General features: G+C 46.9%; 1 long non-coding RNA gene across 1 annotated transcript in view; it reads left to right on the top strand.

Annotated features, from left to right (window-relative positions):
• The window catches only part of LOC135399272 (uncharacterized), a 186,190-nt gene extending 182,673 nt beyond the window's left edge, over positions 1 to 3,517 (top strand). Inside the window, exon 3 of the long non-coding RNA XR_010424233.1 lies at positions 3,470 to 3,517. This is a non-coding gene — a long non-coding RNA (uncharacterized LOC135399272). The remainder of the gene's footprint in view (positions 1 to 3,469) is intronic.
• The last annotated feature ends 19,161 nt before the right edge of the window (positions 3,518 to 22,678 follow it).

Raw genomic sequence — 22,678 nt, 5'->3', positions numbered from 1 at the left:
CGAAGGCAAGACATATAACGGACGTCAAATGAATTATCTCATGAGGAGTACCAAAACGAAGCCCCGACGGTACAGCCGACTATCAACAAGTCGGGGAAGGCTCATACGACCTGCAAATTCTTCACCTTCGTTTTTGAGAAGCTACTGCGGAGGCTTCATCGGCCGCTTCCTATTCGTGGTTCCTACACATGCGGGAATGTTCACATTTTGATGTTTGATGCTATGCACGCGCCATCAAGGGCATGTGACACGTACAGGTATAGTATTACCTCCCATGAGAGTAAAAGAACCACACATAGACCAGAAAAACTTTCGGCCCTTTACCGTGTTTTGCAAAATTTAAATGAGCATGGAAGTGACCCCAAAAATATTTTTAGTTTTTCGCTGCAACGTCTTCTACAACAAATAAAATGAGCTGCTGCGAAAGAACGATAAGCGCAGGTAACCCAGAGAGCACGCGCAAGGCTCTGTTCCGCACACCTTTAAAGAACGCTCTCCACATCCGAAGAGCACCGAAGCGAAGCCGAAGACGGCGTGACGTATCACGGGCTACGGCACGTGACCAGTGACGTCCAACGGCACAGCTGAAACATGTATAAGCGGCGCGCGAGCCGAGATGAAAAAAAAAAAAAAGAAAAAACAAAGAAAAAAGGAACCGAGCAGCTTCTACGTCACGCGGGGCTCGTGTCTCTCGCCCGCGACTGCCGTTCTCCGACTGTCTTTTGTAAATTTTATTGCGCAGTGACAATACGCCGCAGATCGGAAATATTTTGCATGGTGACTCCTTGTGGACAGCTTCACAAATGAAGCAGGACTTCGATGGATTGCCTGCCAATATTGCGGTTGCGCAATGTTGATATGTACAATAGTGTTATTTCCACGAGAAACAGCACCGAATATCACAGCGGACACCGTATTCTCTGGCATTCTTCGCCATGTCGGCTGCTCGACATAGACCATTTTCCAAGTGTCTGAAAAGCGCTTTTGTCGGGATGTTGTTTCCCGCCTTACTGCTGCATGCCAGGGAATTCTATGCTTCACGAACATTCGCGACGAAAGGTAAAATGTCGACTAAAAAACCCAGCGGACCAATTTCCGGCAAAGCTGGGATGGGTCGCACGGAGCTAGGATTTCTCGCGCGTTATATATACCATATGACTACTATTGGAATTGCCAGTTTGCAGGCTCCGTAGCCGTAGGCAAGCGTTTTGTCACAGGGGTGCTTGTACATTCACATGATGGTTACAATACCTAGTGCACTAAATAATAAGTATGCACCTTTCTGCTGTCGGTTGAGTACAAATGACTCAAGTGACACAGGGACCGAGCCTTCATGTTGAAATTCCGTGTGTTGCTGCATTCCTGACGTCCTTCTATTGCTAGCGAGGTAGCGAATAGTATAGGACTATCGGTCGATCATTAACAGTCAAGAAGACAATAACTTGCTCTGAAATCATCATCAGTGTATTTGTTGTTGCTGTTGTTGCTCTGAAATCTGCAGAGGACTTGCCGGCATACGTGTAATGTGACGCACAAACACAAAGCTTACCGACCAGGCTTGCTTACCTACACCGGCAGAAAACCTTCTGATGCGATCCGTGTAGTTCAAACAACAACCAGCAGGAATTGTTGTCGAAAAGCTTTCGATCAAATAAGGGGCGATACAAGATTTCCCGCACGAGAAACTTTCTGCCGATTTTATTTTGCTCACAGAAAACTCGGTAGCAGTATACGCTCAAAATATCGCCACCGTCTGACACCCGCACATCCATCTCCACCTCCCTCACACACGCAATCCACCACAAACTGGCGGGCAATCAAACTTCAGCACACACAACGTACACCACATATTTCATCCTCCTCCTCAATTCCAGCTCCCCACAACCGTCTGCTATCCTCATTTTTCGTGTAAACACGCAATACACACAACCCCGTCCTCACGCTAACGTGGTTCCGAGACCCTACATGCGCACCATGCATTTACAGGTCGTTGCGGCCCGCAAATGTGGAAAGGGGATAGGAGACCATAGTCACGATTGAAAACGGCTCTGCGCGAAAATCGAAAGCTCATACCTGCAACACAGTCGCTCGCTTGATCTCGCGCTTGGGTGAGCTTTCGACGGCGGCCAGAACAGCGGAAATCGTTGTTGCGCCGCTGGCAACATTCGCTTCGGTACAGCGACTGCGCCTCCAAGCGGCGGAGATGGGAACTAGTAGACGGTCTGTAGAAAGTTTTATCGGTGTATGGCACAGTGTTATTGCTTTTTATCGATGCGCTGAAGCGCGAGAATCTCGCATAGTACTTGAGCGGCGGGCGTCAGAGTTGTCCTGAATGCTCCCAGTGAGATTGGGTGTTTTTTTTTGTGTGTGGTTGTTTTTTTTTTCTTTTTTTCGGAGGTTGCAGTTGGACTAGCTTCAAACAAAAGCTGAAGGGTGTGTTGTTCTGCTTCCGGGCGCATCAGGCGGCAGAATGAGAGATTTTATGCGGTAGATTATACCCGCACTCTTTATCGGTGCATGCGAAAATGAAATTCCTGGAACATGCATAATGTAAAACCCCGAGACTAGGGAACACGAAGGGACAGACACAAACACGATGTCTGTCCTTTCGTGTTCCCTAGTTTCGGGGTTTTTCATTATGCATCATCTTCACCAGCTCGCTTGCTTCCTAGCCATTTTTTCCTGGAACAGTTCTATCTTTGTGCATTGCATTGCGAGAGAAGGGATTAAGATATGTGACTATGTCGATTACTTATCGAGAGATGCTACTGAATTATAGGCTGCTTAGTCTCACTAATGATCCCGATGAACGTAGAATACGTCCTTGGCTTGCCAGTTCATACTGCCTGTGAAATGTTGTTCATAATTGAAGACCGGGACCGCTTCTGAGTTCATTGGGAAATAAATCAAAGTGCAGGTAAATCAATGAAATATCTCAATAAAAACTCATCTGCACGGTCGAAGCAGCAATACTCGGCGTACCAAAGGGACGAGTGCATAGAGACTTGGGTAATGGGAAAGAGTGTATCACGCCACTCACGCCCATGCGCCGCCACATACGTGTTTCCAGAAACGTAGGATGGCATCATTGCCGATATGGGAGAGCAGCTTTTGCTGCACATGTTGGAATCGTGGGCGGAGACACTTCATGCACTCTTTTCCTGCACTGTTTTGACTGTGAATTATCTTTTCTTCTTTTTCTTTTTTATATTATTATTATTATTATTTTGAAATAGGAAGCCGACCTTTGTCTGGCTGCCCTTCTCTTTTTCATTTAATAAACTTTCATATCCGCCCTCTTCTCCTTTCCTTTTCTGTAACACCGCGCTTAACGAACGTTCAAAAGGACGGACTCTGGAAAGTGGTACTGCGGGAAAAGGATGTATTGCACTTTAAAAATGTAGACCATTTTACTTCTGCTCTAATGTGTCGTGTACGCTGAGTCCTTGCTGTTACGCTTACCTTTTAGCTCTGTACGCTATGTGCACATCACTGCATGGGACACCCGACGCAGCGCCACCGGTCCATGCTAGGACGTTGGCTTCTATGACACCTCCGCTCGCCTCAGCGATGGGGGAACCATTTCCGAATGGTGTGTCATGAAATTTGGTAAGACTTACTAGCCGTATTTACGTATCTCTTGAAGCAAATTAAACACCTCTGCACCTCAGGCGCGTCCATCGCGATCAAGAGTGCTGCGTCCTTGCTGAGCATAGACGGTGCCGCTAGCAATTTTATGTCTGATCATGAGAGTGCTGTCAAATACAAGCCGTTGCAACTGCCCCGCAGGCTGATATTGCGTCAATCCTCAAAAGCCTCACCCTACAACTCATTTAGTGCTGTCGCGGACTACGTGTGCTGTGGGAAGATAGAGACGCTCCATTGCTAATACAGCATAACTGCAGACAAGCTGGTGGATAAATTCCATAGTTGAAAAAGCCTGAGCTTGGGCACAGGAAGAACGACAGGGACACACACGGGGGTCCATTCTTACACCGCACAAGATGGTATGAAGGAATTGGGATATCGAGATCCAAATATAAACGTAAGTTACGCAAGTTGGGTGGTTATACGATAAAGCTGATGAGTATTATGAGTCCGACTTCATAAAGACGATGTTTCATCCGATATCATAAGGTATCACATAAATTCGCGTAAACATGAAACTAGCAACGCACATGCGTGAGAGATGTGCTTTCAGGGGTTTTATTGTTTTAGGTGTTAATTATATCACTGTGCTTGTTGTCTGTTCTCTGCTACGACTTACGAGTGCCGTTTATTTATTTATTTAACAACGTACAAGGTACAGAACAGTGAACAAAAAAGACACTACCGTATAGAATTAGCTACTAGGGGACTCCCGTAGCGTAGAGTGTACAAAAAAAAAGAAACAATAACTATGACAACGCATGACAAGCAAATCACCTAATTCAGAACTGATGTACTGCTTGTAACACACTTGTCAGGTATCTCGGGACGCTCCGAGGCATCCCTTACCGGCTGTATCACCTAAAAAAAGTGGACTACGAGAGGGTGCCGGTACACTGTACGCAAGCGCAGCGGCAAAGAGCGCAGTTATTGACGGCGTACAGATCCCGACAAAAGTTTACGGGACACAAGGGCGACGTATTTCTTGATCTCAGCGACACCCTAGCGGCGAACGGGAGTGGACCCACTTACTGAGAGGTGCGTCGAGTACCCGGTCACCTGTTTTTAAGTCTATCTGCTCCTGTTTGCAGCAACCGCGTCGCTCAGATGACTATATACACCACACCAGTGTACAGTAAACTTTTTCCGGGACCTGTACCCGTAACTGCCTGCCAGCCTCCCCTTGTTTGCAGTATATTCTTTTAGTCCGCGAAACAACCGCTGGGGTGCATGTGCAGAGTGGCATGAGATTTTAGACCAGAGTGTTGCTGGCAGTTCTTCCTTAATGCTGAATCTTTAACCTGAAGAGGAAATTATTCTTTTTTAGCTGCGATGACAACGAATTGGAAAGCATGGCACCGAAGGAAACGACTAAGCGCGTACCATAAACGACATTCATTCGGTGTAAGATATCGTGGCCCCTGCTCTGGGGCTGAAAGTATTGTTATATATATGAACAAGCCAATAATAGTGGCGCTTCTGTTGTTTCTGGTGCATCTTTCGAATAATATAATAATAGGAAAAAATATGCTAAAGGACTGTGCAAAACTGCAGGGTTTTCCAGACCTTGAAGACAGCATTTTCGAATTTCAGGATGTTCAAGAGTTTCAAGGACCAGTAGGGACAGGATGCAATATCCTTACATGATGTCGAAAGCAGCCACTGGAAATCTCTATAGTAAACGAGTTTTCTCCCTTACACAGTCCCACTTGACGCAAACAGCGTCCCAGAACTACAGGAATGCTGTCACACATTTTGTGCGGCCTGATGCGTTCATGTATACTCCAAAAGCGTCGTCCTCTTTGCAGGGAAGGGTAACGGTAATGGTAACGGAAACAGAAACGGTATATTACCAAAATTGGAGACGGTAACGATAACGGAAACGGAAACGCATGTCACGGTCCTTAATTACCGGAAACAGAAACGGAAACGAAAATTATCGTCCGGTACTGAATTCGGGTAATGGCTATTCCTGTTGTGCGACGACATTTGAGTGACTTTTCATTTTATTTTTGTAGTTTGGTGACTCCATTCCCTCTAATACTGTAAAGACGACACGTGGGCATGAAAACAAAGCGCAATATTGAATCTCGAGGGTGCATCCCTCACTTACCTCGTCCCAGTCCTCATAGCTCCATGATATCAACACATGACTATACACCGCTTTAGCACGACGATGACAGCCTACGATTTTTAGTTATTTGATTTTTACCTTTTTTCTCATTTCACCGTGGCTATGGCAGTATTATTTGCTAGTGAGAGCGTCCGCTTATGGATGTGACATTGGATGAAGGTTACACCCATCTTGAGTTGCTGAACTGAAGACTGAAGACATGTCCCTACGTTTTTCAAACAATCTTGCAAGATTTGCATATCCCAACGACGTAAAATTACTGATGTAGTGTGTACGCGTGACACCGAAGCAGCACTTGGGTCAAACAGGCTGCTGAGAGAGCTGGACTGGCTCTCCTCCCGCAGTTCTGTAACAGCCTTTCCATTACCGGAAACGAAATTGAAAGTCTACCCACGTCGGCATGCCGTGCTCGACAATTACTTAATGCAGGTGGCACATTATGTTGTGACCAGCTCCCGTGGCACAGTGGTGTCAATCCCAATGCCAACGATCAAGTGTCGAGCACAGTCCGATAACATGGCTGTCCGAGAGTAAACCTTGGCCGTCGGTCCAGTTACACCCGCTTTTGCGGACCAGTATCCCGTTCGCGGAACTCCGGTTGAGAAACACTGTTTTAGAGAGTAGACTCGTACCTTTGCATTTATAGTCGACGTCTTTACAATCACACCTTGTGGCGGTGATGACGATATGCATTGGTGACGACATGGCTTTTCGAGAACAAATATCTAAAATGGAGAGACATCCCCAGAAAACTTGGTCGAATGACGGTAATGTATCCGGTACTCCTGTACCACGTTATCCACAAGGAGAGAGTTGTCAAACAACTGTAAGGGAAAAGATGCTGACGCCAGGATGATCTTTTTCCTGAGTTGATTTCATTGTCTCTGGCCGTTCGAGGCTTACGTGTTTGTGTCGTCCACATTTGTAGCCTGCCTCGGCTAATTCTCGTTGTTTACGAGATAGTTGTTCGCGTCGCAAGACTGCTCCATAATTCGACTTGCTTTCCGATAAATGCATGTGCGTTCCCACAACAGGACCGCGAGTTGCGGAACACGTCAAACGCATTATGTTTTCTGACTCGATACGGGAACTGAGTGTGAAAGCTCCCTCTTGATTGGAATTGCTCCAGAGAGGTAAGCCAAGTTAGAAGATAGTTGACCGTCACAGGGATGCACTATCCAATGATGCCTTGTGAGTTGAAGTTCATTTTAGACGAACTCCAGTACAGTAGCACAGAGCGGATAAGTTTCTACAGTATCCAGTGAAGAAGAATGAAGAAGAACAATGACAAAACAAATGGACATGGAAGAAATACCTGGGCAAAGAAAAGACGTTCGAAATAAAGACGGAGGGACCCGTTGACATTGCCCAGACTGCGTTCCAGGAATGTTTGCTAGGTGTCAATACCACGTTCTTTCCCTTCGGCGAGAAACAGGAGCGAGCGCACGGGACCAAACGAAAATCTACGTCATACAAACGAAAGGCCACATTATCTCGAGAGATTCGAGACCAATGGTTTTAAATTAGTGATCATAGACTCCTTTGGGAATGACTGCACTTCAAATTCTACAAGGTACACGGGAAGAAAGAAACCACTCGGTCATAAATTTTTCATCTCGCAGTGTGGAAGGGGAAGGGAAAGTTTTCAGGTTGAAAACGTATGTTTCTTGTTTTATTCTTTGCTGCAGTGATGTTAAGATAGTACTATAAATTTCATCAGAACTATATAGTATGTCGGACTTCACATACTCTACACCATTCCCATTGCCGTTTCGATTTAACGTTTGATACTGCAAACTATAATGTACCACTGCTGGCGAACCGCCCAAAAGCATTCGAACAACTTGTAGGAACGGCCACGTTTCTCACTTTAAAAAAAGAAGTTCCACTGGTAACACGCCCAGCGGCGCCCACTGCGTAGTGACACCAGTATCTACTCTTACGAGATGACAAAACAGTGCGTACGACTTTCTCTCCAGAGATATATATTTATATGCAAATTTTCCGAAAATGGCATACTGTCCACTGTCACAACAACTCCAACGACAGAATGGTATCATTCTGAATAGCAGTTGGTGAACAATCAGCAGAGCGTGCTGTTTTGTGTCTGCTTTTGAGGTTGCGTGTGCGTGCGCGTGTTTGCGTAGATGTCCTCGGCGCGCGTGCGAGCACGCGTTACGCTCGGCGTTAGAGGAAGGGTGCTACAGAAAGGGAATGAGGGTGTCATTGTCAAACCAAGTGCCTCCGCCAACGATTGTAACATGCAGCAAAGTCAGCTCCTTGCTCATCTTGCGCTGGTGGAAACAAGTGTACGGCTGCGCGTGCGCAGGAGCCCTGCAATCGTGCTAGGTTTTCCTTTGACAATGCGGGTGACTCATTATGCAGATTGATCTTACTGACCGAAGGGCGTTTAAACATGAACAGGATTTCATCAACAAGGATAGGAGTTCCTACAGAACTTCACCACACAGCACGCTGAAGGCCGACCATTACACAGAATAATACAGTTAGCATTCCCGATTTGTGGAAAGCACGGGGCGTACGCCATTTTGTGACACTAATGCAGTTAAGATACTTGTCACAAGAAGGCGTACGCCTCTCGTTTACAACATTTTTTTTAAATTCCGTGTTAGCGCGCCGAAGCAACTGTGGCTATGAGCGGGGTAGATGTGGACAGATGGAGAGAGAACAACAGGAAGGAGAGGGAAACAGAAGGTTATTGTGCATCCTGGGCCGACTTCAAGGGGAATTGTGCCAACAACACCCGTCTGCAAAAGTCTGCCGGAAACTGTCTACCCTCTACCAGTCTTCAGCACGACCTTTCAGCTATACCACCAACGATCGGATGCCTGCATCCACCCGGCCGTGCCGGTGGTGAAATTCTGTTTTAAGAGTTTCTCCATCCACCTTATTCTTCCGCTATATCGAAACGCAGATTGCGTGAAATACTGAGCAGATACAGAGCTACTCGTAACGTATAAGCCCGGCAGCCACTTTGCGGGAGCTTTAGTGTCTTCGAATAACTATAATTACGCGTAGCGAAGCGTTACGGCCACAAAGTTGAGAACTGCCTCTTAATTAGCTTTCTAGCCTCAGCGTTCGCGACAGAATGCGGGGTCGTCCCTGTTTCGTATTCAAAGCATTCCTCTTCAAAGCACCGAGAAAGTAAGAAGGAAGTGCCTTAGTGAGACCTGCTTCCGTGAAGTTGGAAAGTCTGTGAGCGTCTTTTCTCTCGCTTTTACAACGGGTCCTGTCTTCCAGGACGAACCTCCCTTCAAGTGGAACTCACTAAAGTGGCTAATTTGGATGTAACGTCAATAAAAAAATAAAAAAAGTTACTCTTCGTAAAGAATGCTTCGTTTGGTTAAGCCGAGATGGCAGTAAGCTTTTCTTTCTTTCTTTCTTTGTTTGAGTGCTTCATAGCAGTATTTTGCTTAATCCTTTTAGTCGACAGGTGCGGTCCTTAACAGGTCGCGACACGCTCCAGCCTCGATGGGATTCCCCATACATTTTTAAGACCACTAGAGTCGTGAGGAATCGTACAATTTGCGTCAAATATGTGTTCACTAGTGGAGTTCAGTGATTTCTCGCGCTGAATGCGGCCGGATTTTCGGTTTCACCTGCGGCATCGCCGAGTGGGTAAGAGGTGACGGGTTCGAATCCTACTACCAGCTGTGCTGCCTGAGGTTCTCCATGGGTGTTTTCCGGCAGACTTTCCCGGGAAATGCCGGCGTGGTTTCCCTTGAGGTCGACCCAGGACGCATACTAACCCTCCCCCTGTCCCCCACTCCTTCCTGCTGTCTTCTCATCATCTGTCCATGTCTGTACGCCGCTCATGGACATGGCTTCGCGGCTCTAACAAGAAACAAATCGGTTTGGGCCTTTAGGAACTTTTGTGCGGCGCTCAGAGGGTGACAAAAATTACATTTCCTGCTTCATTCACTCTTTTTGATCACTCAAAGAAAATCTCAAACCTCAAAGGAGACTTCTAACCTCATTGAGCGCTACAGAAATCTACAGGATCGTTTCTTTGACAGCTATGATCGCCGAGAAGATTCGAGCTAATATTTCTGTTTCAAGCTATAGGTGCAATGTGTAAATGTCACAGAATCCGACTGTCGAGCGTGGATGGAGAAACAAGGGTGGAGGGTGCACGGCCGCATTAAGCGCACGATGATGATGATTCTTTCTGTGTTTACTGTCGCGAAATCTGCTGTGTCTGTCACGCGTTACAGAAAAGTTATCAAGGGCGAATGTTAAATAGCGTAAAATAGTATGGTACAAAAGGTAATTCAGTTCCTTAGACTGAATTGTTCGAACACGATGGTCTCATTACTTCGATCGGCTGGGCACAAAATTATTTATTCGTACAATGCATATGCGCGTGGTAATTGAAACGATGTGGAAGCTAAATACCTAGTGATTCTGCTAGAAACACGTCTGCAGCACTGTACGTCAACTCTGTTTAACAAAATTTATATCGTCAAGATTGATTTAATTTCATTTTAAGAAAAAAAAATGGAGATTTTGGCTTCACTAGTGTGAGTCCCGCAACTTCGCATGACTTGCACCAGTAACTTTGGTGGAAAAACTCCTGTAAATGATGACTCTCCAATGAAGAGGAGGAGGATGGTGATGATGATGACTTTGATGGTGAATCTATTTCCTCAAGGAGGTCTTAATATTAATCATTTGGGGCTTTACGCCGCGAGACAACTGCACTCTTAGAAACGAACTTCACCGCATAGCACGCTCCTAGCCAACCAATCATCTCGAATGATATCGTTATCTGCCTTGATTTGCTGAAAACGGTAGGCGTACGCCTTTTTTGTGACAATTATGAACAGCATAAGTGTCACAAAAAAGGCGTACGCCTCCCGTTTTCAACAAATCAGGGCAGTTACCGATATCATTCGAGATGATGGTTGGCTAGGAACGTGCTATGCGGTGAAGTTCATTTTTAAGAGTGTGCGATCATGAGCGACGCCACAGTGCACTCTAGAAACAGAACTTCACCGCACAGCACGCTCTGCGCCAACCATTGCCACGAATGATAGGGTCATCACTCCTGATTCGAAGAGAGAGGGGGGGCGTACGCCTTTTTGTAGCAATTTGGATGTATGAAACTTGCCACAAAAAGGCGTACGCCCCCCTCTTTCTTCCAATCAGAAGCGATAACCTTATCATTCGTGGCAATTGTTGGCGCAGAGCGTGCTATGCGGTGAAGTTCTGTTTTTAGAGCGTGGTCTGGTCTGTGGATTAACTTTGCCCACCTGAGGGGTCCTTTGCGTTCGCCGAAATCGCCACACATGGCACTCCACGTTTGACGTTCCTCGCGAAAGACAGCGTGCCTGAGCAACTTCTACCCTTCCACCAAACTACCGCCGTCCTCGGCCGGGTTCGAACCCGCGATCTTGGGATCAGCAGAGGACACGCTACCGACCGGACCGAGCCACCGGGGGCGGCTCTCAAGGTAATCGAAATTGTCGGATCGACACCAGCCAAGAAGGCGAACTCTTCCCGGCACGAAAAAAGTTCTTTATATACACTCTTAAAAATGAACTTCACCGCATAGCACGCTCCTAGCCAACCATAATCTCGAATGATATCGTTAACTGCCCTGATTTGTTGAAAACGGGAGGCGTGCGCCTTTTTTGTGACCATTATGAACAGCATAAGTGTCACAAAAAAGGCGTACACCCTCTGTTTTCAACAAATCAGGGCAGATAACGATATCATTCTAGATTATAGTTGGCTAGGAGCGTGCTATGCGGTGAAGTTCATTTTTAAGAGTGTACGTCAGCTATGCTATACGTAGAAATGCGATACTACAGCGTTTATAAACCCACAGGTGGACAAACCGTAGCTGTTATTCATTTGTAAGCTATGGTTGCGTGCACGTATGTTGTTTGCATGTATGTGTTCTGTGCCTCCGTGTTCTTCCTTTTAGGACTTACCGTATATGGCGCGAAAAATAAATAAAATAAACAAATAGTAGTACATGGACCATATCGCTCGTTATCGCTTTTCAATCGTGACGGACAATCGCGAATTATGAATAAAATTCATATAATCCACATCTATAGTTACCAATTTATGGAGCCTTCAGCAACGTACCATGACGCATCATATCTAGCTTCGGTCATTGGCAAGGAAAACTACAAGCACACGTAATGCGGTCTCTTCCGAATTTATACAGACTCCAGTGTCATATGTGCTCGCGAAATTTAAGGCGAATCGGTCCCATTTATGTTCACTACGGGACGTACCGAGATTCTTACTGAGAACGGATGTGAGTTGCTGCACTGTCTTGCTCAAGAGAGCGAAGAAATTACTTCACATTACACGATACAGATTCCCTGAAGCTACGCTGCATTAGCGTTTTCCCTCGACGCTGTGCGTATAGTGCCCAACATTTCACTTGGTATCGGTTCCATGATTATTGTAATGAGACGCAGAACTGGAATAACTTTCACTGGATGAGCTGAGTTAATTCTACGTTCTGGTTTCTCGTATTTCTGTATTTCTGAAATGCAACACTGACTCCCAACCATTTTAGGCTCTCGAAAGCCACGAACCATTTTGACATGCGATGTAGAACGCTGTATCCGTGATAGAGTGTTGAACATCAAATTGAGAAGCATTACGGCCTTTAAAATGTGAGATTTGTTTGCATAGGCTTGGGTGAAAAGTTTCAGTGCTGCAGCTGTAGCCTTACACCGTATTAACGAAATTAAGTGTTCCGACTATTTTGTGCTTAAAGTACTAAGTAGTTCTTAGTAAAACAAACAATTGAATATTGGTACTACCAACGGCACACCATATATAGCAACGTTTTGCTCGCGTTATGATATGATTTTGCTTCGTTAAAATAAACTCGGAAATTCAGCTACTCAAGAACGTTTCTCTTGATTAAACTGTTACTTGATTAAACTTGACTGATGATTGTAGCATGCTTCGCTCAAAAATTTGCTATCATCCTCTGACGCATTTCTCAATTGTATTGTTAATAGAATTAGTTGAAAACTTCCCTTTAAACGGAGAAAAGTGCACCGGTGGTGGGGTGCCATGCAGATGGTACCTCTACAGAGAGATCCGTAATTTTTAAGGCCGTAGTACTTTCTTCTGCGATGTTCGACGCTGTATCACGGATTCAGCGTTCGTTGCTTCATCTCAAAATTGTTCATGGCTTTCGAGAGCCCAGAATGCTTGGGAGCAGTGGCACATTTCAACAGCCGTGGATCGTAAGCACGGGCACACAGAACGTGAAGAACTCAGCTAATCCAGAACGAAAAAAATGTTCCAACTCTGCGTCTCATTACAATAATCATGCAAGCGATAGCAAGTGGAACGTTGAGCGCCACGCAAAGCGTCGTGGGAAAAAGCTAATGCGGCGCAGCTTCCGGAATCCTGTATCACGAAAAGGGAAAGTAATTTCGGTGTATACTCGAGCACGCGAATGCAGCGAATCACAGATGGAAAATAGAAAACGTTCCCCATTGGATAAAAAAAAAAGTTTCAAGAGGAAAGGCGCACTTTTGACACATATGCACAGGTACGAGAGGGGCCATTACACGCGAAGTAATCCAACTACAGTGCTGGCATATAGTGTTTTTTTTTTTCTTTTTCGAAAAAATACCTTGGCTGGTCGTAGGGTATATAGGCATGCACAGTGCCCTTCCAACAAATTATTTCTGTTCTAACGCACGGCGTTTGAGCGCTAGATGTCATCGAAGTGCGTGCGCCTCTCGTGAAAACCGCCATCCGCTTGAAACGTCGCTGCGACGCTTTGGGAGCCCCTCGAATGCTACGATTTGTTTCTTTTTGTAGAGGAAGGCCGGTCTTATATCGTCGCTCAAGTCCTGCTGTGTTTACTTAGAACGGTGTGAGATACGGAAACAGCGAAAAATACAAATTTTTAGTTATTTTAAGATTTTGTTTTACAAGCGAATTACAAATGGAATTTCTATGATTATTCTTTTTACGCAGCTCTCATACAGCGTTTCAAAGAAAAAAAATTGTCAGACCTCTGGCTCGAGCGGAGACTGTGATAAGAACAGGGAATATTTCTTCTTCGTCTTCCTTTGTTTTTGTTTTATGATGATGGGCGAAAAGCGTAGCTGGATGGTTTTGCGTGGAAAGGCTCAGGGGCGCCCAACAACTTCTCCGCCGGGCGCAGAAGGACGCACAGTCACGTAACTATATTGTAGGACCAGAGCCGCAGCGGTGGTGGTGGTGGTGGTGGTGGTGGTGGGGGGGGGGGGGCAGCCGTCCCGTGCCGAATGGCAGGCCCTGGCAGATTGTTTGTACAGTATACAGCGGGAATGACGAGAAATTTAATTTGCGATCTCGGCAGTGCGAATGAGCGTCTTCTTTTCTTTATTTACAGAGCTTCTGGCGGCATTGGGAGGGGGGGGGGGGGGCGCTTCACGTTTACCCTCCCCGGGTCGCAAACTCGCCTCGTGACGGCTCTGTGCATGGGACATATGCAGTCTTCAAGATTAATGTTACCAGGAGTGACTGATGTGCGCTACACGCTTTTCTCGTGGCGAACGTCGGCAACTGAGCTAAAAGAGGAAAGTGAAGGCGCGTGTAATATTTGTCTCGGAAGGACCTAACATTGACAGGCATCCACCAGGACATTGTGGTACAAAGCACGGTACAAAAGTGGGCCGCGGAATTCAGGCGAGGACGTGGCGGGACAGCCCCGAAGTCGACCTCCATCCTGGTAGGCCACAGGATGTGACCGCGCAAGAAGATACCGTGCGCACGATGAGGTCATGGGTGTTCACCGAGTCGACTTCCGGCACAGGCATACCCAAACGCACAGTTCAACACATTTTGACTGCAAGGTTTCTGCCAGATGATTCCCGTGATTGCGCATGCTTGATTAAAAACACGCGCGCTATACCACATCCAGGGGCAGTCTTTAGGAGGATGGGAACGTTGAGTAGAAAAGGGGTGTGAGATTGACTGCACGTTGCTCGGGGAGAGGGACGTGGAGGGGAAGGACAATCTCCAAGTATTAGGGGACTTCCCTGCCCTGTTTGTGAGTGTGGACGAAACCTGGGTCAACCATTTCCAATTCTAGGGTAAAGCCCGGTCCAAATAGTGGAAACCCCAACGCGGAAGAAGACATCTTTTTCATCAGCGCAATGGCAACGATTTTCTGACGTTCAAAGGGCGTGCTCATCAGTTACGTAATAAAGGGCAGATCATCACCGGGAACAAGTGCACAACCTTGATTCATCGCTTTCGGGACGCCATCAGGCTCAAAAACGCGGTATGCCCGAGAACGGGGTCCTATTCTATCAGGGATTGCACCCCACACCTTGCTTCTATGGGGGATGACTGCCATTCACTCCTGCGGCTTTTCTATGGTCAAGGCTTAACCATACTGGCAACGTTTGACAACTGGCTTTACACGAGCTAGAAAGCGCAGTTTGCTGCCTTCACCCAACTGTCTTTGGAATGTTGTCCAACGTACGGGAAAGTTTGAGTCGTTCATAGTAATTGGAATTTTTCAGCGCCTGTCCATCTTTTGCCACTTACCTTCACATTTCTTTGAAGACCTATCGGACCTATATTGACAGATATCTATTAAGAACGAAAAAAAGTAATGCTTGGAACGTTCAGCAGCCATTTTAAAGGCACTGCCTGTTTCATTGCCGGGGATGCGTAACCGCAACACACTCCGGTACTATAGAACGACTTAGAAGAAAAAGTTCACCGTCAGGTGTGCACTGTTTGTGTACGGAACCAGCGCATGAACAGTTTATTTTCATTGTTCACAATTCACTGGTTAGCCCATACAACTTCAAGTTGTCAATGCCTATAAACGTTAAAACGAAGGGAGATCGCATTGCAGGGTTACATGTGTTGTGATAAAACCATCTGAGCTGTTAGTGCGCTGAGCTAGAGGAAATGAGCTTGATTCCAGCCAGATAACTGTCTACTGTTATACTCACTATAGTGTATTGGTTCGTGTCACTATCGGATAATTGAGAAGGCCTAAACTATTCTTTCCCAAATGCACGAACAAAACACACATTATTTAAATCCTTGCGTGCACTTACGTTGACATTGTACCCACTAGCCGTGGACCTCTACGCTCAGGGTCGGCGTCTACGTTTCGCTCCCGTGGGGATAATTTGAAATTTGTGCCCGCCCCCCGCATCCTCGATTCTTCTGTCGTACTAAATCGGCTGTAATCTGCCCGAAAGTTGTCTTTTCGCCCCCCCCCCTCCCCGTAGACGCCGGCAGTGCCTACACTCTTAAAAATGAACTTCACCGCATAGCACGCTCCTAGCCAACTATCTACTCGAATGATATCGCTATGTGCCCTGATTTGTTCAAAACGGGAGGCGTACGCCTTTTTTGTGACACTTATGCTGTTCATAATTGTCACAAAAATGGCATACGCCTCCCGTTTTCAGCAAATCAGGGCAGATAACGATATCATTCCAGATGATGGTTGGCTAGGAGCGTGCTGTGCGGTGAAGTTCATTTCTAAGAGTGTACGCTTGATTTTTGTAACATACATTAACACGATATGCAAGTAGGTCCAGGGACAGCGGATTCCCTATAGCTTCCTCCTTCTCCCGTTTGCAAAGGCCGTGACCTCATTAGTCGGGCTTCAGGTAAGGGGGAAAGGTTGAAGTGGACGATATGCATACACTCTTGGTCTCAGCATCGGAGACAAAAGGCGATTAAGCCGACGCAGCAATACAACCAAACAGCGAGCGCGGGTGTTTGACGAACGACAACAATTTAAATTATGAATGATGATGCCATTGGGTGTTTCCCCGTTAAGGCTGCCGGGGCCTACCCCAGTGCATGTGCTGTAATATGATTTGATGAGTTACCCTGACACGCCCGCGAAGGTATCAGAGCAACGGCTCAGAGCCCATCCACCAGGGCCGTGCCTGTTAGGAAAGCCATAAGCGGCCGAAGAGCCCCTGTAACAATTTTGGTTACGCACCAGGCTATTTTCTTTCTACGTACGGGAATAGCAAGCCGACTCACGTATGGCTTAATATTTCCCTTTCGCTGTTTTTCACAATACGCATAACCCCCCCCCCCCCCCCCCCCTGCTTCGCTGGAAACACTTTATACGGTTGCAGCCGCCTAATCCCCTTCTTCTCCTCGTATTCCGATGTGGCCAGGGATACACTGCAGAAAAAAAAAAAGCGATGTCACTCTCTTCTACACTCTTAGAAATGAACTTCACTGCACAGCACGCTCCTAACCAACTGTCATCTCGAATGATATCGTTATCTGCTCTGATTTGTTGAAAACCGGAGGCGTACGCCTTTTTTGTGACACTTATGCTGTTCATAATTGTCACAAAAAGGCGTACGTCTCCCGTTTTCAACAAATCAGGGCAGATAACGATATCATTCGAGATGATGGTTGGCTATGAGCGTGCTATGCGGTGAAGTTCATTTTTAAGAGTGTAGCGTCTTGTGAATCTTCAGGATCTCCACAACCACTGCTGCCAAAGATGCGCGGATACTCATGGTCCCTATACACTGTAATGCCGCTTTGGAGTCAATGTATACCACTCAGGAACGTGGTTGGAACTCCAGCACCGTCCTCAGGAACAGCAGAATGGCATATGGCTCCGCAGGATGACCAGTGCGGTGCGGTGAGATGTACTCCACTGCTATAACAGCAGCAGCTATATGCAGCAGCTATATGCAGCAGATGATCCGTCGCTGATGGAAGATCCATCTGTGAACACCGCGGTATGTGGTTGTTATATCTTGTGTCCATCACTGCCAGCGTGCTTTGCCTGTGAATTGGAACTGGGGCTTCATTTTTCTTCACGGTGAGGCCAGAAATATGCCCTGAAATGGATGGCCCTAGAAGCGTCCCCGATGAGACAGAGGGGGCTGAGGGTGCCAATATGAAAGGAGGGATGTTTGGCAATGCGCCACGGATGCACTGGAATACTTTGCTGTGCTCCCGCTTACGGATCTCTCGCACAAGTGGGCAACGCCGGTGGTGAGCGATGAACCGCAGGTAGCTGTTTCTCTACGGCGAAGGACGTCGACAGGAAACTCCCATGCTTCAGTTATCCTCATGCGCGTTTCAGCGCTGCGTTGGTACTACTGGGCACGTCCGCAGGCTGCTTGCTTGTACACATCGAAGTGTACGCTCTGATGTCTGAGATATTCCACGCAACACACGCAAGCTGCACTGCATTGACCCACGCACGAAAGCTTTGTGAAACATAAGAAAGTCTCGCTCGTTACTGCACCATCGTATTCCGGCGAAGTGACGGATGACATATACCCAGCGTTGGGTTTTTGTGGCAGAGTAGTCTATGTGCCTTTTCCACGAAATGTTGTGGTCTTCTACGGCTCCCACAAACCTGTGGTGCTTCTGTTGTTTGAGTAGATTGCCCTGAGGTGGAGCTGGAGTCTATTCATGTGCTTTCGGGTGAAGGGGAGTACTGCGATCTTCTGCGCTGAGATGTCCATCCCTGCATCCATGTAGAAGTTCCTAACGGTGTCCAGTGAACGTTGAAGGCGATGTTGAATTGCCGGTCGGGACTGTCAGATAGTCCAGATACGCATGTCATCCGCATTTATGGACAGGCTAACATTTGTGGGGATACAATTTTTGCGGTCCCCGATGACGATGTTAAATAGCAACGGACTTCCGGCGCTTCTTTGAGGAGCGCCCTCAGGTACAGTTCTCTGTGTCACCTTCTCCTATTCTACTGAAAATTTTCCGTTGTTGGAGGAAGTCGGCAGTCCACAACAATCCTATCTGATATACCTGAGCCTGGATCAGCGCATGCGCGATGCAGTACATTGGTCGCACTCACGGTATCATAGTCTCTTTTGATATGTAGGAAGGCAGCCACCGCTATCTTCCTTTGGGCTTGTGCTTTCCCTACAGAAGAAACCAGATCAAGAACTTAGTCTGTAGAACTGCCGTTCCGCAGGAAGTCTGCCATTTCATGTGGGAAGAGAGGCTGCCTTTTCTCTAGCCACCACTATAACTACTAAGATTATTCGTGCGAGGACGTTGCATTTAAAGGCAGCTGGTGAGACAGTCTGGGCAGAAGGACGCCAAATCAGAGGGTTGTTTTCCCGGCTTCAAAATAGGAAGTACTGACGACTGCCTAAGCGCTTTGTGCTGTCCAGTTCTTCTGTCCTCGTTCCTGTGCTCTCTATATCAATATGAATCACTTCCATCCACGAGGCAGGAACCCGCTCATTCCGCCCTCGTCTGCTGTAGATCTCCAATGGCGCCTGAAGACGTCTACCATCGAAGTTTCGGATAGCTGCATAAGTGGTCATGACAGGACCGGGAGACGACATCTTGTGCGAAAGTGTTACAGCAACTTTGAGCTCAGCTCCCCCGAAATTGGCTTCATGTCATGCTCAGGCACAGGAGCAGCCAAGCTAATAGTACATTGGAAAGGTAAGACATCACCGTGAAAGCTCACATCCTTCGCTGCCTCGGAGCTCTCCGCTACGCCTCACCAAAACTTCCAGGTGACTTCGTTTTCCGGCTTGCCGTAGTGACAGGGACACAGATCTCAGTGGGTTCTTCGCCGGAGGAGCTTCTTTAAGATGGGCAAGGCATACAGGAAGATGGCATGTTCGGCCAAGCCCTCCGCTTCATCTTCAATCAGCTTGTTTAACGGTCCGGGCAACCGCTCAAACCCTTGCTGGGCTGACCAAACGAGGAGAGCGGAGCTTAGAAAAGTGGCGCCACCTTTTTTTTTTTTTTTTTTTTTTGTCCACAGCCTTCAATGCCTGCTGCACTAATTTGCCCACATGACGTGCGTCTTACGCATCCTCTAGTTGGCTATGGACCGCCGAGCCTAGCGCTGCGCTCGTCTCCTACAAGCGCGTGGCCGCCCCACCTGGGGATTCTGTACCTGTGTGAACAGCGATTCTGTACTCTGTGTTCAGTAAGATCGTCCATCGACATCCCCCCGCCTGCACGGGACGCATACACATTCAGGACAGACAATGTTGATTACCCTACACTCTGAAAAGGAAGCTTGACCACATAGCACGCTGAAGGCCAACCATTGTACAGAGTGATACCACTATCACTCTTGATTTATGGAAATCGCGGGGCGTACGCCTTTTAGTGACAATTAATATTTCCGCATAAGTGCCACAAAAAGGCGCACGCATCCCGTTTTCAATAAATCGGGGGAGAGAACGATGTGACTCGGGGTGATGGTTGGCTAGGAACGTGCTATGCGGTGAAGTTTATTTTTAAGAGTGTAGCTGGACATTGCAGTGATAGACACCCAAAGGACAACTGCCTTGACGCGTTTAGCTGTGTTGTGTTGCCTCCTTGCTTGGCTGTACACGTGGCCTCACTTCTGTTCACCTCTCCTCATGCGCAGACACACAATGTTGTTGCACATTAGTCTCAGTGCTGTCGAAACGATGTGTGCTTAGAATATATCTGTGAGCCTGTGCCGCAGCTTCCTTCCGAATCATAGAGTGATTATTTGATTATTCAAAAAAGTATAGGGGTGCTGATTGAAATAGCTACAAAATATAGTCATGTAAACCACGATTAACACCAACGGTCTAAGTCGAGTTTCGATTTACATCAGTCCACCCTGCAGGTGAGACACACACTGCGGGCGGGCGCCACCGAACGGCGATATCAAATGCGATGTCATTCTCAATGTCTTCCAACAACTACAGTTCAGATAGCAGGCCAGTTACTGCACGATCGCCTTACAGCTGCACTCCTGTCTCCGCACACCACTGTTCAGGTCGGTCACCGAAGCGTGGAACACGGCAAAGGAAATGAACGCAACCACAAAGTGAGCATGGAAACGAATCAGTAATGACCGTCCACGATTTCTTTCGCTACAGAAGCCCCCACCAAAAACATAAAACGGTGATAAGTTACGGCCAGATATTTCACGAGAACGGGCAACGAACGGAGCAGCGTCTTTCCTGGGGGCAACGCGGTCGTGAATCAATAGATATAGCGTCAGAACTCAATGCAGGAGGCCTATAAGAGTGGGCCTTTGAGGCGAGGACGGGATAATGAATGGCTACAGGGAAGAGTGCGGCCATTGTCTCAAAGCCGAGTGGATGGAAGAATAGAAGTGCGCCTCTCGATGAAGTTGAGAATGTGCCGACTTGAAAGCGCAGCTGTCAAAGACTGCTCGCAAGAAAATGTGAGAGTAGTGGCCGAGATCCTTTGTGGAGTGAGATTAAGCGATGACTTTGTGGTTGCTCATGAGAAGATGTGGACTTCATCGTATGCCACAGTTTTAGGTCGTGTTACTGCAATATGTGGGCGAAGGATTTTGGTGCGCCAACTATTCAAAAGGACAGTGTATTGTATTCTCTTGAGCGGGAGCAAGGACGCTTTGTTTGGTGGTCTCAAAAGGTGCAGAACTCTAAAATCGTTATGCAGGGTAGGGAACGATGTATCAATTTCACAACGCAACCTGTCCCCAAAATGGATTACAATACGACGCATTCAAGCAGGAGCTGTACACCTTTTTGTGACACTTATGCTGTTCATAATTTTCACAAAAAAGGCGTACTCCTCCCGTTTTCAACAAATCAAGGCAGATAACGATATCACTCGAGATGATGGTTGGCTACGAGCGTGCTATGCCGAGGAAGTTCATTTCTAAGAGTGTAGCGCAATTAAGGCCCTTATGATCAGGCCCAATGTTCAAGGGTATTTTAAAGGAGCTATGAACTCTACCAAGCTAGCCCGCCGACTGTGCCAAACGGCGATTTTAACTTGCTGGCTGTGACACCTTTTGTAAAGATGAATCTGATAGGTCCGTATCTTCACTACATAAACCACGCTGCTAGCCAATCATAATCTCCAATGGCAACGTTCTCGCTCCTGCTTTGTTGATAACGGGAGGCGGAGACTATGTACCGCAGTATGGCTACCAAATAGGCTCCGCCTCCCGTTTTCAACAAATCAGGGATGAGAACGTTGTCATTCGGGATGATGGTTCGCTAGGAGCGTGCCATGTGGTGAAGTTCATTTTCAAGAGTGTAAAGCAGAACGTTCTGTGTACCTCCGCGTTGGCGTCTGAATGGTTGCTACAATTCTTCATATGACGTAACAATGGATAGCGGTATCTGGATGGCGGTGCATCTACTCGCACGTACCCGAAATAAAAGTGCGTTTTTGTATTAACGCTGCACACGTTATGAAGGAGAAGTATTGAACAATAAATTGTAAATAGAATTACGAAGCGTAGAAGAACAATATTACATCTATTAAACCCGTAACTAAATACATGCAAATTGGAGTTCTTACCTCCTTTAATTTTACACAAGGCGCATACATAATGTGCTGTATACCGCAATATACTTTGTTTGTAATGACCACACAATTCACAATCACGACATTCATAGAACGCCTTCCTCATTGGTGATTGGTGCATAAACAAAAACTGCTAAACTAATCCTAAACAACTGTAAGATACAGTCTGTGTAAGATACCCTGAGTGCCGTAATGCGTTCGACGTTCTGCATACGATATTTCGAGTGCCATTATTTGCCGTTAAAGGCACGGTCGCATCCGGAAACCCACCTATGAAATTGATAGCACTGTATTCGGCATCGGTCGACAATCTACCGGGCTATTTTTTTTTCGTTCGGAAACCGCTTCGTCGGGAGTTGCATTCTACTCGAAGCGTCGTTTCAAAACCAGGTTCAGTTACTGGATGAGGTCAGTACCTGCGTTTCAAAACGAAGTCCAATCTGTGTCAACTCACCTTCCCAACGTCGCCAGGGATGGGTAAGACAGAGTAGTGATGTCACTCCAGCCGCGTCATTGGAAACGAAACTGGGCCAGTGTAGCACTGGAATAGCTTTCCAATAACTAATCCCTTCATGACATGACCACCAAGTCGTGATA

This window comes from Ornithodoros turicata, chromosome 1 (assembly GCF_037126465.1).
Source record: "Ornithodoros turicata isolate Travis chromosome 1, ASM3712646v1, whole genome shotgun sequence".
Lineage (NCBI taxonomy): Eukaryota > Metazoa > Arthropoda > Arachnida > Ixodida > Argasidae > Ornithodoros > Ornithodoros turicata.
The sequence above is the reverse complement of the archived record's forward strand: the minus strand, read 5'-3'. Positions and strand labels throughout refer to the sequence as shown.